Raw genomic sequence first — 18,713 nt, forward strand, 5'->3', positions numbered from 1 at the left:
GGAACCCAGATGCGGAATCCCAGCTGGCATCAGCCTTTTCCTGGAGGCTGCACAAGGGCTTTTGTGGCGGAAAGGGGGCCACGGAAGCCTTGGCTGTCCACCTTGTGCTCAAGTGAGGGGCTGGGAAAGATGCTACTGTCCTCCAGCTTGAGATGTGAGAGGGACTGAGACTCGGATGAGGGTGGGGCTTCCATGCTATTTTCATGCTGGGGACTCAGCTGAATAATATAACTGAATATTATCGAGTTGTCACTGGGGTAACCACCAGGTGAAGATTCTAGACTGGGTTCATATAACTCTAGCTGGACCTGTGGGTCTGGATTAGTCTGTCTCTCTGTCTCTCTGTCTCTCTGTCTCTCTGTCTCTCTGTCTCTCTGTCTCTCTCTCTCTCTCTCTCTCTCTCTCTCACACACATACACACACACACACACATACACACACACATCCCACACAGCTGTGACAGAGAGGCCCAGAGCCTGACTCTTGACAACTGGAGGTGGCCATTAACTTCTTAGTGTTAAGTACATTAAGTAGCCTTGAAGTTACTGTCTGAGGATGGGACATAGAACAGGCCTTGGAGATCACAGATGAGGTATCTGTCTGTCTATCTGTCTGTCTGTCTATCTATCTTTCTATCTATCTATCTATCTATCTATCTATGTATCACCTATCTATCTATCTATTTGTTAAAGACTGGCCTTCAACTTACTGTGCAGTCTTAGGGTGGTCTTGAACTCACTGTGTAGTCCATGCTGGTCTCCAGATGGTAGAAATCCTCCTGCCTCAGTGCTGGAACAGCATATATGTTCCACCATGATCAGCTTAAAGAAGAGATAGTGTACCTGGGGTTCCTAATTGGGCAGCAGGAGGAGCTGTGCATGTGGTGTCGTGGCTAGGAGAGAGAGTAGGTACATGGGAGGTGGCCACCCCAAAGCCTGCAGGACACACCAGCCTGAAGAGTAGAGGCTCACTTGAGAAGCTATAGCAGAAGCTGGCCTTAGATGGGATCCTTCAGGCCAATTGCTGAGTCTTCACATCTGGGCCAGTTCTGTACCGTTCGGAGTTTAATCAAACGGCAAATGCACTCCCATTTAGACCCTTCCCACCCTGGCTGTGAAGAGCTGTGGTAGTTTCAATGTGAAATGATCCCTGGGTCCTCAATTGGTGGTGCTCTTTGGGAAAGCTTTCGAACCTTTAGGAGATGAAGCCATGCTGCTGGAAGTGGGTCACTGGGGTTAAAAAAAAAAAGGTATGCATGCATGCGTGCGTGCGTGCGTGCGTGTGTGTGTGTGTGGGGTGTGGGTGTGTGTACACATGCCATAGCATGAGTGTGAAGGTCTGAGGACCATTTTTGGGGGGTGGTTCTCTTTTTCCACCCTGTCAGTCCTGAGGATTGAACTTAGGTCATCAGGCTTGCTAACACCACCTTTACCTCCTGAGGCATCCGAGGGGTCTGCCTTTAGATCTTACAGCCCAGAACCATTTCCTGCTAGAGCTCTGCTTCCTGACTGACCAGCTGGTCTTCTTTACCTCCTGCCATGTGTCTGCCCCACCATGATGGAGTAGCCCTGTGAACTCTGAACTCTGGAATAAAGCCTTCCTTCCTTCCTTGAGTTGCTTTCACATATCGATCACAGACAAGAGAGAAGCAGGAGGCCAGTACCCCTCTGGAGAGGGGGAGCCCCTTGACTTTATAGCCCAGTGGCTCTGAGGGCAGCAGGGAGGGCTAGTGCAGGTGTTAGCAGCCCAGATTCTCGTCCATGCCCAGCACTCAGGGCTTTGCTCCTCTGTGCTCTGCTCACTTGCATTGGAGGCTGTAATGAGTTAGCCATCTTCATGGTCAACTGGACTGAATTTGGAACTGAGTCGGAGCGTGTCTGTTAGGGTGTAACCAGAGACATTTAAATGTAGGTGGCACCATCCATTGGCTAAATGAAAAGGAGGCCATGAGCTGAGCGCCAGCATTCCTGACTGCAAATGCAATGTCCTTGGCTGTCTCACACTTCAGCCTCCGTGCCTTCCCACCCCGATAGACTGCATCTTCAGACTGTGAGCCAATAAGCCATCCCTTCCTTTCTTAGGTTGCTTTTGTCTTGCACTTTATCACAACAGTAAGAGAGGTAACTAACACAGCCTGTCAGGATCTCTCCCTGTCCTAGAGGTTGCTGAAGGCTATGTGTAAATGCAGACACTGTGAAGTGAAATTGGCAAAGGCTATCCCCAAACATAGGGCAGCTGCTGTCACCTAGGAGCTCTCTGCTGTGGGGTCAATGAATGTGTGAGCTCCCTGTAAAACAGGTGGAGCCATGACTGTTGTCTGTGCTTCCTGGACACTGGACAAGCTGTGTAGAGGCTAAGAAGTTCTCTGTGCAGCATGGAATCATTCCCTTCAACACAAGTTCATGTGGGAAGTCCTTCAGAGGCAGATATGCAGCAGGCCTGGCTAGGCGGAGAGGCATCCCTGTCCCCTATGCCCACACGTCACAGGAGAACTGAGCCTTGGCCACGTGTGCCTGTCACCTGGAGACATGGAAGGTGGATAGGGAATGAAGTGCCACTTGCCCAGCTGTTGGTGACTCATCAGAGGAACAGTGCCTGGGAGATGGGGAACCACCGAATGTGGTGGTTTGCCTCCTCTTTATCTCGACCTCATGAGAGTTCAGCTTGCTCATCTATTGTTGGGCTGCACCATGTAACCAGAATGCTGCGCCCCTCAGGGTCTCTTCAGTGGATCTGAACAAAGACCTATGCACACAGAAGACTGAGAGTTCCCCATTGGACTCCGCTGTAAGCCCAGACTGGGAGGCTCACCTCTAGGTCCTGATATTCTAAGTCATAATAAAGGTAGAGCAATGTCTGCCTGTTGCCTACTACCTGTCATCCCAGACAATCCCCAACGCTAATAGTCATGGCTCCACTCTGCTTCAGCCAGGAGAGTTACAGTCAGTCTGGGAACCCAGGCCCTGTGGAGGTCTAGTAGTTGGCCAAGGTCTCCAAGCTCCTTGCAGGGATCCATCCCCTGTGTGCGCGGGTGCGCACGCACACACACACACACACACACACACACACACACACACACACACACACACACACATGAGAAGGGGAGGGGAGAACAACTCTTTAGAGACACAGAGATGCTCCACTAGATATTAATCATGAAAGATTGTCACTGCCCCACTGACCAATGCTGCCACAAGGATGGGATGGTTACAGCCCAGCAGCTGAAGGTGAGCCATGTATGCCTGTTTGGCTTGGAGGGGAGACTGTGCTGACTCTGTGGATCTCTACTAGCACTTGTCATAAGCTAAGGTGACAGCCAGCTCTTCTTAGTATCACACAGTGTCTACACTGTGTGACCTCTAAGGGTGCTAGCCGTGTACTGGGGGGATGGTGGGCAGGGCCATGGTCCAGAAGCCACCTTGCTCACTTGGGTGTGGTGTCCACCCTCAGGACAGTCACACCACTGATGTGAGTGTGACCTCAGTTTTGCCCTGCATTCCACGGTTGTCCTGCTTTTTCTCTTTAGATGCTGCTCACCAGGTCACACTGTTGCCTTGAGAAAATTGGGCCTACCCTCATCTAAATAAAATGACCTTCGGAAATACAGGACAAATCAGGATACTGTGTATTCAGATACAGTCTAAAAGGGCACCTGAAACTGTACAAAACTATATGTTTCTCTAATTCAAACCTCTAACTCGAGGTTTAGTCCAGTATCCCCTGAGTTATTGTCAGGGGACCAGGTCCACTTGCAAATGCATGTCATGTAGAAGTGACCTTGTGATTCTCTGAGCTCCTTTTGTTGTGCAGTGGGAACCTGGTGAGTAATCTGTTGGCCAAGATGATTATAAATACCCCCATTTGGTCTTAAATGGGAAGAGCATATCTACCTCCAATGGCCGCAGATGGAGAACTGCATCCCTAAATCTCCAGTACGTCTAATTTTGGTCTAATATTTCTACATGGGCATTTAGTAGTGTTTGATATCATCCATGGAACATAAGACCAATGACAGACATACAAAAATAACACCCTATTTATTTCAAAATAGTAGCATTTGTTCTGTCAACCACATTTCTGGCCAAATATGGAAAGAGAGGTCCCCCTTGCCAACTCTGCTATGGGCTTCTGAACAAAGCAATGCTCTATGACAGTCTTCATTAGGTACACGCTTTTCTGCTGGGCTGTACGCTGTGGTTGATCTTTGCGTAGGCCTTTCATCTCTGCTGCTGCCAAAGCACTTGGCAAAAGTCCTCTCCCTGTGGTTTGAGGTGACCACTCGGCTGGGTGGGTTTCCCAAGTGAATGAGAGCTGACCATGTGGCTGTTTATGGGAGGCAGAGGCAGCAGGATCAGGGGTTCAAGGCCATCCTTGGTTACATATATCAAGCTTAAAGGCAGCCTGGGACACAAAAGATGCTGTTTCAATAAAACCAGAAAAAAAAAAAAAATAGGAGGGGGATTGAAGAGACACGGCCACTGCTTTTCTTGCAAGATGAAGGCCTGAATTCAACTCCCAGAACACAAGTTAAGAAAGTTGAGCTGTGGCAATAACTGCTGTGTCCCCAACACTGGGGAGGCAAGAGACAGGCAGATCCCGGTTGACCAGCAAGCACAGTGTACTCAGTGAGTCGAGTAAGGACCAAAGCGATTTGGTGGAGCAAGGGATTTCTATCTGGCTTTCAGATCACAGCAGGAACTCAAGGCAGGGCCTTGCAGCAGTGACTGCAGAGAAAAGTTCAGTTTGCTTTTTTTTTTTTTTTTAATACAACCCACAACCACCCACCAAATGATGGCACCGCCCTCGGTAGGTTGGGCCTTCCCACATTAACCAGTAAATTAAGGAAATGCCCCACAGACATGCCCACAGGCCAGTCCAATGGAAACAATTTTTTTCACATGAGGTCCCCTCCTCCCGGGTTTAGTTTTGTGATTCTAGTTTGTGTCAAGTTGACAAACAAAATAACATGCCAACAAACAGGTAAACAAACAACAACAAACAGCAGGAAGACTGTGTGGTGGGCGATGACCGAAAATGACACTTCTGGCTGCCATATGTGTGGGTATGTAAGTGCACCTATGCCTGTACCCACAAAATTGCACACACACACGCACGCACGCACACACACACACACACACACACACACACACACACACACATATACACACGTGCGCGCCCGCACTCAGCCCTGTAGCCAGAGCTACTGAGCTGAAAGAAGGGTGTTACAACGCAGCTGGAGCCATGGTGCACTCTGATCCTACAGCAGCCGCTCCTGTTCTTGCCCTCTGTGGACTCCTGAGTGTGAGGGTAGGTCGGTGGACTTGCCTTCTGAGAAGCCATGCCACAAGCCAGCAACCCAGGGAGCATGGCTCTGAGAGCAGAGCTCATCTGCAGAGCCTGGGTGGCCGCTGCATGCTTCTTTCAAAAGCTCGTTAGAGACACCCTCTCCCTTTGAAGAAGCTGTTTCATATGCCGCTTTCAATCTGTCACGAAGCAGCTTTGCTCCAAAGGGCTGGGACCGCAGGAGGGTACACTTGTGAGACTGAAGAGTGCCCTGGATGCCCTTCTGGGGACAAAGTCTCCTCTCGGAGCTCAGAGGAACAGGCAAGAGCAGACAGCGAGATGCTGTTTCCCATCGCTTCTGGCTGTGTGCCTGAATGTGTGTGGTGCTCACCCTACCCCAGGAGGACTAGCAAGGTCAGTGTCAGTGCTTTGATGTTGCAGTAGAAAAGTGGTGGAAATCAAACACAGGCGCCTGCAGCAGTAGCAACCCCAGGGTTTGTATTGCATTGTTTTTCAGTTTTGGAAAAGATGAGCCAAGAAGACCAGAGATGTGACTTCCCTGCTTCTTAGCGGATTAATGCTTGCTTTCTCCCTTTCCCGCCCTTCCACCAGAGCCCCCCCCCCCCCATCTGACATCTCCTTTGCCCTGAGGCTGAGCTGTCCTGAGATGCCTCTGCAGCTGAGGCTTCAAGTTGGACTGAGGTTAGGGGGAGGATGGAAATTTCATTCCTTGCTCTCTCCTCTGGGCAGTGCTAAAGTACTGGGGAAGGGGGGGAGGGGGCGAGGGGGCGTGCAGGAGCAGGTTGCTTGTGTGTCTGTTTAGCTTGGCAGCCCAAGCCTTGCAGCCTGTTTCTCCTGTGTGAAAACACTGACAAGCTTCTGCCTGTTTCCCTTCCCAGTGTTTGCTCTCGCTGCCTGGCTGGCTTCTTCTTGGAAAACCAGATCCTGCGGCTGCAGTGACCTAGTACAGAAACCTTTGTGCTGGCAGCACGGCCCTTTGTGTGACTGGCAAGCCACTCAGTTTCCCATGGTTGCATCATGTTTTGGGGGGCACGAGGTGTGCATGGGAAGCTCCAAAGGGGTCAGGTCCCTGGGGAAAGGTTCCTGTCAGTGGCTTCTGAGTCAATGTTCCCTTAAGCTCGTGCCCAGTTTGCATCAGAAAAAGGTTGTGTCCAGAAGAGAGTGGAATGTTGCTGTCCCATCTTGAAGGTCATAACCTCCATGTCACCAACTGCCTAGTGACACAGGGATCCTTCCTAAATATATTTGATGAATAAGGAAAGGGAGGGCCAGAGATATTTCGCTGACCTAAGTTCTATTTCAGTATAAGTGATTAGAAAGATTAGAGTTCTAGCCTAGTGGAATTACACCTTCAGATCAATTCTGTTTGACCCTCTGTGTGTGATAGTGTGTGTGTGTGTGATCAGTACTGAACAGTTGTGGGTTTCCTATTCGTCACTTAGTCAGTTTTCTGGTGCTGTAAGGGAATGCTCCAAGCTGGGCACTTTATAAGTGAAAAGGGTTATGTTGGCTTATGGTTCTGCAGGCTTATGAACAGGGCGGCAGAGTCAGCTTCTGGTGAGGACCACATGGCTGACTGGACCACATGGTGAGAGCACACAGAGAGGGAGAAGGAGGAAGGCCCTGAAGAGCTGCTGAGAGTGCAAGCTTGCTTTGTAAGCACAGACTCTCAAAGCTGCCCGATTTGTCCCTGGACACCCCATCCAACATGTCTGGAGAGAAGTGGCCCTGCCCAGGAGAAAACATCCACACTGTCTGAGAGCACATCTCTCAAAGGCTCCGCCATCTTGAACTGCTCTGCTTAGGACCAGCCTTATCCACCCACAGCAGTTGCTGTGGAGATGAGGTTATTAGGAGCTAGAACCTAGGAAAGTGGGGTCAGGGAAGACCTGAGCCAGCCCCTCTGAAGCACAAGCCCTGCGCACGAGTCCTGCTCGATATGAGCACAAGGACCCGAGTTTGATCCTAGCACCCATGTGAAAAAGCTGGGTGTCGTTGGAAATCCCAGCATTAGGAAGGCAGAGACAGGTAGATCCCCGGAACTCACTGGCCAGCCTAGCCTATTCTGTGAGTTTTAGGTCAGTGAAAAGCTCTGTGGGAAAACATAACAAAACAAAACCCCCCAAAAAACCTCAGTGAAAAACCAAGTGGCTCAGCTGATAGAACTCCTGCTCTATAAATATGGGGACAAGTTTGGTTCTCTACAACCTGTGTAAGATCTAGGTAGGTTTGGTATCTGCCTGGGATGCAGAGGCAGGGGCTTCACAGAGCTAGTGGATGGGGAGGGGTGGGATGGGTGGGTAGGTGGGTGGGTCAGTAGGTAGCGATATTAGCCAGATCCAGTGAGTTCTGGGATCATTAAGAGACTCAGCCTTACAAAATAAAATAGTAAGAGATTGAGGAAGTCACCCAGTATGAGCCTCTGTTTTCCACATGCTTGTCTACAGAGGTGCATGTGCACACCTTACAGACACATACACACCGTAAAAAAAAAAAAAAAAAAAAAAAGATGAATGGCTTGACTCTCGAGGAATGACACTTAACCTCTGGCTTCCATATAAACACATGTACACAACATGTATACACACAAACGTGCATCTTACACACACACACACACACACAGACACGAAGAGCCAGCCAGTCATGCCAGTCTGACCAACATTGTGGTTGAAGGATAGACCATTTATGCTTAGCAGTCTGCCCCTGGGGAGCACAGAAGGAGGGGGCCTGGGTGGAGATTGTGTTCAGCACAGCCATGGATCGCATCAACCACAGGTTCATATGGGATCCCAGGGGAAATTGGACACTTGACACTCAGGTTATCTTCCTGGGTTGGTCACACATTAATGAGCGAGGAGGGTGACAAATCCCAGGGACTCAGAAGCTTCTTATTTGAGCTTTTCTGAGATTTCACTGTCTGTATCTCGCATGACAGACCATGACAGTAGCATGGTGCTCCCTGCATTTTGTGTCATTCCAGCAAATGACCAGGCTGGAAACTGAAGACTTGACTTTGCAGCTGGATTGTCACAGTGCATGTGGCCTGGAGATACCTGAGTTCAGCTCTGTCATCTGAAATGAAGGAGCCTTGTAAAGAATGAGCCTTTTGCTGACAGCCCATGTAGCTAACGTCAGTGTCAGGCTTTGTCCCTTTGGTGTCTTGTATGGTCATGTCCAATCACGAAATGGTGTATTCTCCTTTTTTTTTTTTCCTTTTTAAAAAATTTTACTACTTTGTGTGTTTATTGTGGGCTCACAGGTACATACAGAGGTGTGTGTGTGTGTGTGTGTGTGTGTGTGTGTGTGTGTGTGTACACGCACATGCATAGGCTAGAGGTCATTCTCCTACTTTTGAGACAGAATCTCTGACTGATCCGAAGCTTGCCTGTTAGGCTAATCTGGTTGTAAAGGTAGGCCCAGGGAAGCACGTGTCTCAGCCTTCCTGGGGGTGGGTTTGCAGGGGTGTGCCACTATGCTCTGCTTTTTACTATATGACTTCTGTGCATAAAGCCCAGACCCTCATGTGTGCAAAGTAGGAATTTTCCTGACTGAGCTGTCTCTCCCCAGGCCCTTGCGTGTTCATCAAGACCCAGATGACACGGGACCCTGAATGAGGAAACAGTCTTGTATGGGGGAACTTGGTCACATAGTGTCCTTTAAAATACCTCTTGTAGAGTTACTTTGAGTTTGTGGAGGTTCAAAAAGTTCGTATTGACAATAAATGCAAAAAGACATTGTCACAGAGTTTTTGGTGAGTTGCCAGTGAGGCCAAGTTTTAGGACCAAGGACCTCTGTTACTTGTCACCAAGTTCAGCATGGATTTGACTATACCCGGGGCAGTGTCCCTTCTTCCTGCAGAGTTGCCTCCACATGGCCCTTCTCTGGTGCCAGAGCTTTCTTTATTCTTTATGGGCAACTCTCGCAGGCAGTGGAAGGCCGGGCTTACTTCTGTTTGTAATCCTCTAAAAGAATTACAGTAAGGAAGACATGGCTCTGTGAAGGCCTCGCCCACAAAGCAGGCCGCCAGCTGGCCTAAAGCAGCCCGGCGCCCAGCAGCCCAGCAGCCCACTGGATCTCACGGGCTTCACTTCAGTCACTTGTTCCCTCTGAGGGGGCTGAGTCAGGTGAGCCTTGGGGTTCCACAAGCTCCCTCCTTGGTCTCTAGCCCCAGAACACCCTTTTCTACAACCTGCCTCAGTGTGGAGTGTCACTTCCTGAGAGAGCAGCCTGTCACATGGCTCAAAATCCTCTTAAGGAACAGTGCGCTTCCTTTACCATACAGTCTGGGCCTGCATTCCTTTCTTGCCCATCCAAGAAGCTGCTGGTGCAGGCAGTAAAGTGGCGAGATGCCAGTGCTTCCGTTTCCGCCTCCCAAGGAGCACTCCTACTCACAGCCAATGAGCCCCCTTCCCTGGCTGTTTATTGCTTCCCGCTATCAAGTTCCCCCAGCTGTGGCAGCTGAAGTTCAAAGCTTTCTCCTTGTAGCACAGTGTGTCCTTGGAGGGCGTTCTGCGGAGCTGATTAATGCTTGCAGTGTGGTTCCTGCAGCCGGCGGCCCCACGTGGGGGTCTCTGAGGCAAGTAGGAATCTGCCAGGAACAAGTCATCCATCGTTTTTTGTTTTTTGTTTTTTTTTTTGGGCCTGGCCTGTCAGCCTTGGGTCTTGCAGACTCCTTCAGACTAAGGAGAGGAAAATTGTGTGGGCACTTGCATACCCAGAGTCTTGTCCCCATGCACCACCCACTCATCTCCTGGGCTGTCTACACCACATAAGACAAAAGTCCATGGACTAGCAACCAAGCAGCAGGGCTCTGACCTCACCATTCACTGAGGACCGTGAACAGCCTTGATCTATGTGTCTGTGTTATCCGATCTCAAACACTGACAGACAGTGAGGAATGACTCCCAGCTTGGGGACACGACACACAGTCTGTTAGAATGGAATTTTGGAGTTGCGGCCAGACAGAGCTCAGTGAAAATGGCAATTAGTGGGTAGACAGAAAAGCCTCGTCACCTGGGCCTGCCGCTTGGGGAACTGCTGAGCCACACTCATTATGCACGGAACCCTCACACAGGGGTGGCTCAGGCTGAGATCATGGTGGGCCACGCACCTGATGCACAGCCTGCCAGGACAGTGACTGTTGGAGTGTCTGGCCAGACTGAGTGTGGTCCAGGGGAGCGGCTTTGGCCGCATAGTATGACTGTAGAGGCAGTTACTCGGGGCGGGATGCCACATGGCAGGGATTTGCACAGCGGGCAGCTGGTCAGTTGATGGACATCTCCACAGGATAGACTTTGTGAATAGTGAAGCAATAGGCCAGCAATTGCCTACTGCATGCCCCGAGAAGGAATCCTAACTTGCTGCCAGCAGCTGTTATGTTAGCAGAGAGAGTATTCAGCAACAATTCGGAGGCCACCTTGAAGGCCTGGGCGAATTCTCTCCCCTTTAAAAATCTGGCTGTGAATCTTATAGAAAACATAAAAGCAAATGTAGGAGATAGCCCAGGGGAGCTACCCTTCCCGGGACAGAGCCATCTCAATAATGTGATCTTGGCTTAAAGGTGACCATGGGAACGAAAGCAAGAAGGGGAGCAGCAAGCACTGTACCTGATCTGTGCCGGCAGGAGGGGCACTGGGGCCCGCTTGCCCATCGCTGTGGTAGACTGTAACCCAGAGACAGTCACTCTGTGGATGTATCCCTACCCCCTCTGAAAATGGGGAGGGCTGCTCAATCACCATAGCTACCTAGCACCTTTGAGGCTGTCTGGATTTGCTGTGTGTGTGTGTGTAGGGGGGCAGTATATGCCTTGTGTGAAAACCCAACGAGCATCCTGGGAGGAAGCAGAAGCCACGGGAGATGCCACATGTGACATGTCCAATACAAATCTGATAGCTGGTACACATTTCAAGGCCTCTGAGGTGGGATGGCAGATGGGCATCATAAGCCCCAGGGCAGTGGAGTGGAGCGAAGCCTGATCCATGAGAATGGGGGTGGGGTTGATAGAGGGTGACATGTTCAGAGCCATGGAATAGACCATCTTCCAACCTCTAGGGAGGCATGTGGGCCATAGGAACACCACCACAGGCACAACACTAACAGGAAGTAGGCTCCAAAGTGGCAGGAAGTGAGCTCCAAATGGTAGGAAGTGGGTTCCAAAGTAGCAGGAAGTGGCCTCCGAGGTGGCAGGAAGTGGGTTCCTGGGCACCACATTCTCTTTTTTTGTTTTATTTTTCTTCATATGCACGTGTGTATGTCAGTGTGTCTGTAGGTCGGATGTCAATCAAGAATGTTGCTCCTGAAGTGTCGTCTATTTCGCGTTTTTTGAGACAGGAGTTCTTGTTTTCCATTGGGCTAACTGACTAGTGCAGGCAGGTGGCAAGTGAGCCCCAAGGATCTTCCTGTGCCTGCCTCCCCAGAGCTCTCATCACAAGCACATGCCACTATGGTTTTGCATGAGGCTCATGTACAGGCACTTTACTCAGCCATCTTCTTAGCCCTTTATCACCACTCTCTGCTTTCTTAGGTCCACGGACACTTGTTGCACATGTCTGGGGCATCTGGGAAGGCTTACTGACCTTTGTGGAAAACAGCAGCAGCAACAACAATGCCATTGGTGGAGTGGGCAGCCTCTGGGGGAGAAAACAGATGCGGGAGTTCCACAGATGTTCAAGGCTGCGTTTTTCTTAGCATCTCTTTTCTGTGTCTTCAGGATCAAAACTAGAAGCACATCTGCCTCCCAAGGCCGAGGTGGTGTTGCCAGCATCTGCCACACCACCCTGCGGCTTCTGGACAGATTCTCCTGGAGACGTGAGAGAGGCCCCCCACACCCACAAACCCCCAACCAAGCCTTTTTCTGTCCTGCTCAGCTGTACCTTTGTACAGTTGCAGGGCCTGGGTGCCTCGCAGCTTCAAAAGGACTACATTTCCTCTCCCATGGAGCTGCTGGGGATGAGGCCGGGCATGTGGAAGATGGATAGAGTTTCAACTCAGAGGTATGCTGAGGAATTCGACTCGAAGTTAATAAATTGTTCAGATCAGCTGCCAGGCATTAGTGGGGGATTGTAGGGGTCTGGAAGCTAAATCCTATGAGTGTGGGGAACCTAGCTGGGTGATCTGCCAAAAATGGGGTCCCTATTTGGAGAGCTTGGGACATGGGTTTGAGCCCCACGGGAGGACCCAGCTCTGCTAGACTGTATCGGAGATGGATGGGGAGTCCCACCCACTGCATCCTGTATGTGTGTGAGCCCCCATGGCTTTTTTCTGGCTCTGGGTCTCCTTCTGTGTGGTGGTTGAAGCCTGCTTTTTTTTAGGTGGGTACCACCCTCAAGCAGTTTAAATAGTTCTCATCTTGGTGGTCCCTCTTACGAGAAGCATCTTTTGGAGTGTCAAGGTGAAGACGGGCGGCAGCATATGGGTCTGGTGGCCACTGTAGAGGGGAGGCACTGGTCTGGGAGGGACTCTGAGGCTGGTGGTGGGTCTAAGGATCTGAAGGATAAGCACAGGGAGGGATATTTCTAAGCCATGATAGGGTGGCAGCCTGGGCAGGAAGTGGATTTCACCTGGGAGGGAATCCTTGGTGGTCACCACAGAAGCTGGGTGGCCTCTTACCATGGCCCTGACCACAGACAGCAGGCATCCCAGGTGGTTGGATGGAAAGAAAACCCCAGGAATTATTTCAGAGCACAGGGAAGGACAGCCTGGGTCCAGCCAGAGGTCCTGAGGTAGGAAGCACTAGCGTATGGAGTTGCATACCAGGTAGTGGGAGGAGAGGCAGAGGCGAGGAGGAAGAGACTGAACAGTGGGGGTAGGAGGGAGGGGAGCAGAGGGGGAAGATGGGAGGGGTAAAGTGAGAAAGAGAGCAGGGAGGGAAGACTGAGCAGGAAGAAGTGATAAAGTGGCAAAGGGGGATGGAGAGAAGGGAGGACGGTGGGGTGGGGGAGCAAAGCGTTGGCTCACTGTACTATAAGTTTGGGAAGTAAGGGATAAAGGGGAGATGGGGCTCAGGAGAAGGTGGGGGTTGGATGGAAGGGAGACTGGGAGGGGAGTGGGGAGGAAGAGTTGGAGGGGGTGCAGGAGGAGGTGTGGGGGTAGGTGGGCTGAAAACGTCAGGTGGGAAGGGAGGCTAATGGGGGAGTGAGGCAGCTGGCTGGGGGAGGAAGATGATGCGGTGGGAAAGTAGAGGGAGGTGGTGTGGGAGTACATTCAGGTGAGCACAGGGCCGCTATGACAATCCTGCCTTGTTCCTCTGGGAACTTAGCTGAAGACCCACAGGAAGTACAAAACCACTGGTGACTTGCCTGTAGGGGAGCAGCGGCTTCCAGTGCCAGCCTTGGCTGCGTCCACTCAGAGGTGCTCAGACCTGAGAGTATGCAGTCCCCTGGGGGCTGGTCAGCAATCCAGGACAGGGCTCTACCCAGCCTCCCTGCAGATACCAGTAACCATCTGATCCTGGTGGTCTAATTGCCTTCCAGGTCCAGAGGACTCCTTCTCCACACTCATAGCCCTTCCTGCCTCACCCACAGCCGACCACCCTTGGAGATGAAAATGCCAGAGCCGAGGGCAGCCATAGGCTTGTCCCCATGACCAGGGTTGGTCCTGCCGCAGGGCACATTCCACTCTCCGCTGGCTTGGTGTTGCAGCCTCAAGAAGCCCTGGCACTGACTTCTGCTGTTCCCACAGAAGCAAATACCAAGGAAGGATGCAGAGAAAGGCTTAGGGGCTTAACCAGCTCTGTAATGCTGGAATACAGAGGGGCAGACCATCACCGCACCCAGTCAGACCACAGATGTCATGCATTTTTTAAAGGTGGGCATATTCTGGGGATTTCCTCCTCTAGCCTTTGATAGCACATGGGTGTGTGTGTGTGGGGGGGGAGGGTTTGTGTGTCTGTCTGTCTGTCTGCCTGTCCCTGTTTCTTGTCTGTCTGATCAACTGACCTCTGACCTCCAGGAAGCAGGCAGGCTCCAGGCTCAGTCACGTTAGATATAGGGCTGTACCTGGCTACAAGCGCACCTGGCTTGTCTCTCGTGAAAAGATGGGAAATTAGCCTCATTGAACTGAGCTGAGCTAATTGCTCATGTGTATAGAACCCCCAGCTGCACAGGCACTGCATGAGGTCTTATTGCAGCTGGCACAGGAAGCTGCTTGTTGGAGTATGCAGACCTTCAATGCTCTGCCAGCCTTCAGAGGGAATGACCTGCTCAGGGGGGATAGCACTGAGGACATCCTGTTACCAGCTGCATCCTCAATAAGTTGAGGAAGTCTAGATGTCAACTTGCCTGGGTTACTGGGTACCCAGATATTTGGTCACATGTTGTGTGTATGTCTGGGAGAGTTTTCTGACAGTGCTCACACTTCAGTCTATAGACAGAGAAGCATCCGGACCTCTCCAACGTGGCAGACCTCATGCAGTTACCTGTTGGTCTGAGTAACACACAAGGGTGGAGGAAGAGGGAGCTAACTCCTCCTGCATACCCACAAGAGATCTTCTCTGTCCTTGGATCTGTGTGGGAATAGCAGCTTCTTAGCATCTCTGGCTTAAACACAGCAGAGGGTGGGAATTTACAGCCTGGGTAACGGCACGAGCCAGTTCTCTATCTAGATTCATACTCTGGGATTTGCTTTTCTGGAGGCCCTTCCTCTAGCTGGGCTTGAAGCCTGGCCCTGACACTCACTAGCCCTGGGCACCTTTTGCCTCTGTCCATTCTTTGGCGGGATGGCATCAGGCTGCATCCCTGTGGTTCCGTGCCACTGTGAGGATTTCAGAGATCAGAGGACAAGTGTGTAGATCCAGGCACAGGCTGTATGCTCCATGAAGCCGTCACCGATTTGTGATGTATGTCACCTGGAGTGTAAGGGGCGGTACTGGTTCCCACGAAGGGAGGCTATAATCTGGGGCCGTGTGCTGACCCTGTGGAACCCAGCGTGTGTGACTGTCATACTCTAACCTTCAGAGGCAGCTAGAGAGCAAGTTAACCGGAGCCCCTAAACCCACTCCTGCATGGAGGCTACTTTCTAGGGCGTGCCCATGTCCTCTTGCTAAAAGATCCTTCTCACTTCGTACAGCCTAAGCATTTGGCACGATGGTGTCCTGTCCCAGGAGGGGCTTCCTGACTCACGGTGTGACTTCATTTGGGAATAAACTCCTTTTGGAATAACTAGAGGTAAGAGAGATCCCTACAGCAAGTTGTGATCAGTCTGCCTGGTGTCAAGAGGGGGACTTTTTTTTTTTTTTTTTTTTAGAAAGTCCGAGAACGTGGGCATTGGGGAGAATCACACCATCTGCAAGGCAGAGGACCGCTGTGATCCACAGCAGTTTATCAGTCCACACCTGGAAATCCATCCCCACAGGCCAAAGTCAAATTACACAGCCCTGTCCTTTCGGCTTCTCGATTGTGACACTGGTACCTTCTCTGCGACAAACCATGCCCAAATTTAATTTATTGACCACCTTTCGTATAGCAGTTTCCTCTAAGACTGAAACATTCCCTCCTTCAGGGAAGCTTCTTTGGACAGAAAGTAAACAACTTAAAAGAGTCAGGAAGTCCCTGAAACTGACAAGATTCACTAGGCCCCTCCCTCTCAAGAGTAAAAAAAAAGTAAAGACTGCTGAGATTTACTGTCAGATGAGTCAAGCTGCAAAGAAGATCTGAGACCTGAGCAGCTTCCCAGAAGAAACAGAAATCCAGCTGATCTGCCAGGAAGAGGTTTAGACCAGAGTCGCTTGATAGGGATGCTCTCCAACCCTTTCAGTTGCCAGCAAGCTGTACAGTGTACTGCAGGTTCCCAACTTTTGTGAACTGTCACCCATGCTGGAGTGGGCTTTGGTGACGCAGCTGTCTTTGAGTTATTTCTGCTCCTGTAAGTAACCACTCACCTATATCCTGTCAGTGACCCCAATAAAGCTCATTAGTTCACCAAGTAGGATTTAGATGGCATCTGTACTTTGGTTGGTCAGGGGGCTCCCTCTCTTGCATGCATGAGTATGTGTGTATATGTGTGCATGTGCATGTGTGTATGTGCGTGCATGTGTGTGCGTGTGTGTTGTATCTCCCCAGGGAAAGTCTGTAACCAGGACACAAACACTCGCCCATTATTTTCCCCAGGAATCTGCAGCTTGTGTAGCCCTGGGGCCATGTAAGTCTTCTCTGTCCATCAGGAGCCCAAGGAACCGTGTTCAGGGACACTTTCCTTATCCACAGAGCTGGCACATGCATCAGTCTTGCCCTGATTCTGGGGTGCATGTGGCTTCCTTTGGTGTGGGTCTGGACACCAAGATCGCATCTGCCAAGACAGGATGTAGCAGCCATCATTTCCTGAGAGGTGTCAGTCTGCCCAGAGATTGGCATTTGGCCCTTTATGTCCATCTGTCAACCAGTCACAGAACCAGGTGCTGTCTCTCATCGGCAGACAGAACTCCAGGGCCAGGCTTGAACCTGCTGACTTCACCAGCCAGACCTTCTAATAATGCTCGTTTGTTGTGTGAGGTGAACAGATGTCTGCTCACCACAAATGGGGCATCAATGACAGATCAAAGAAATGACTCCATCTGAGTCTAGATTAGTGAATCTCTTAAGTTCACTGGAGTCACTTACAGGAGTAGAAGGGGTGACTTACAGGAGCATGGATAACTCAAAAGCAGTCGCATCATTGAAGAACCTGCCTCAGTGATGGGTGATAGCTCGGAAAGTCTCCATTCCTGGAGCTCTCTGCATCTTGGAGAAAAGGCTCCTCTCTATAGCTGTCCTTTTTTGCCTAAACAATCTGGAGAGGGACCTTGTGAATCCTGTGGATTTCAGGAGTTTCCTGGTATTCCAAGTTTTTGTGTTTCTTTGTTAAGTCTTTTTTGTTTTGTTTTGTTTTGTTTTGTTTTTTTGAGACAGGGTTTCTCTGTGTAATAGTCCTGGCTGTCCTGGCCTCACTTTGTAAACCAGGCTGGCCTTGAACTCACAGAGACTTGACTGCCTCTGCCTCCCAAGTGCTGGGATTAAAGGCAAGCACCACTACCGTCAGGTGGCTTGCTTGTTGAGTCTTTAAAATTTTTTTTATTATTATTTAATTCATATTACATCTCAATTGTTATCCCATCCTTTGTATCCTCCCATTCCTCCCTCCCTCCCTCTCGCTTTCACCCAGTTCCCCTCCCCTATGACTGTGACTGGGGGGACCTCCTCTCTCTGTATATGATCATAGGGTATCAAGTCTCTTCTTGGTAGCCTGCTATCCTTCCTCTGAGTGCCACCAGGCCTCCCCATCCAGGGGACATGGTCAAATATGGGGCACCAGAGTTCATATGAAAGTCAGTCCCCACTCTCCACTCAACTGTGGAGAATGTCCTGTCCATTGGCTAGATCTGGGTAGGGGTTCGATGTTTACTCCACATATCGTCCTTGGCGGAACCCCAACCATGTTCATAGCAGCCTTATTTATAATAGCCAGAACATGGAAACAGCCTAAGTGCCCCTCAGTAGAAGAATGGATAAAGAAACTGTGGTACATTTACACTACGGAATACCACTCAGCTATTAAAAACCAAGAATTTCTGAAATTTGTGGACAAATGGATTGAACTAGAAATGATCATAATGAGGGACTCAAATGGTACATACTCACTTGTAATTGGACACTAGCCCAAGGGCATGTCCCATGAAAGTCTTCACTTACCAGGGAAGTGGGATAGAGGTGAGGACATCCTATTGGGACTCTAGGTGAGAGAAGTATGGGAGAATGGGGAAATAGAAGGATCCAGAGGGTTCTAGAAACCTACAAGAAGAACATTATGATGGGTGGATCTGGGTTCTGCTCAGACTATGGCTCCTTGTTGAGTCTTACTGAGCCTCTTTCCAGGAAGGAATGCTTCCCTGGAGAGGGAGCTGCCTATGGCACCACTCTCCACCTGAACCTCAGTCATAAGTACTGTGTTCATGGGTCCCATTTTGTGCTCTGCACAAAGTCCTTTCCACTTTGTGATTAGGACAGGCACCACAATCTCTCCTTTAGGCCTTTGGTCGTGGTTTCTAAGCTCAAAATTCTTGGAGTACCATACTGATGTCAATGAAAGTGCAAGGTAGGTAAGTGTGGCTGTGGTGTGGGACAGAGTGCTGTTCCCTGGGGCTCCCTGTTCCCCTCCTGGAACATCGAGCAGAAATCCTGGTTTATTGTGAGCTCAGAGAGGAAGGCTTGGATCCTTCATCTGCTACTTCCTAGTTTCCCCTTGGGTGAGTCAGTGAACCACCTTGACCCTCAGTTTCCTCTCCTGTAAAACGAGGTAATAAAAACGTTTCCTTCCTGGCCCCCTTGTGGAACTCAAGTTCAGTCATCTATGGAAAGCAGAGCAGTGAGATGTCACCAAAGGGCCCCTGCCACCCAGATCTATGGTGTGGGCCTCCGGTAGGGAGAGCTACCCACTGA

The sequence above is a fragment of the Acomys russatus genome, chromosome 3 (assembly GCF_903995435.1).
Source record: "Acomys russatus chromosome 3, mAcoRus1.1, whole genome shotgun sequence".
NCBI classification, from domain to species: Eukaryota; Metazoa; Chordata; class Mammalia; order Rodentia; family Muridae; genus Acomys; species Acomys russatus.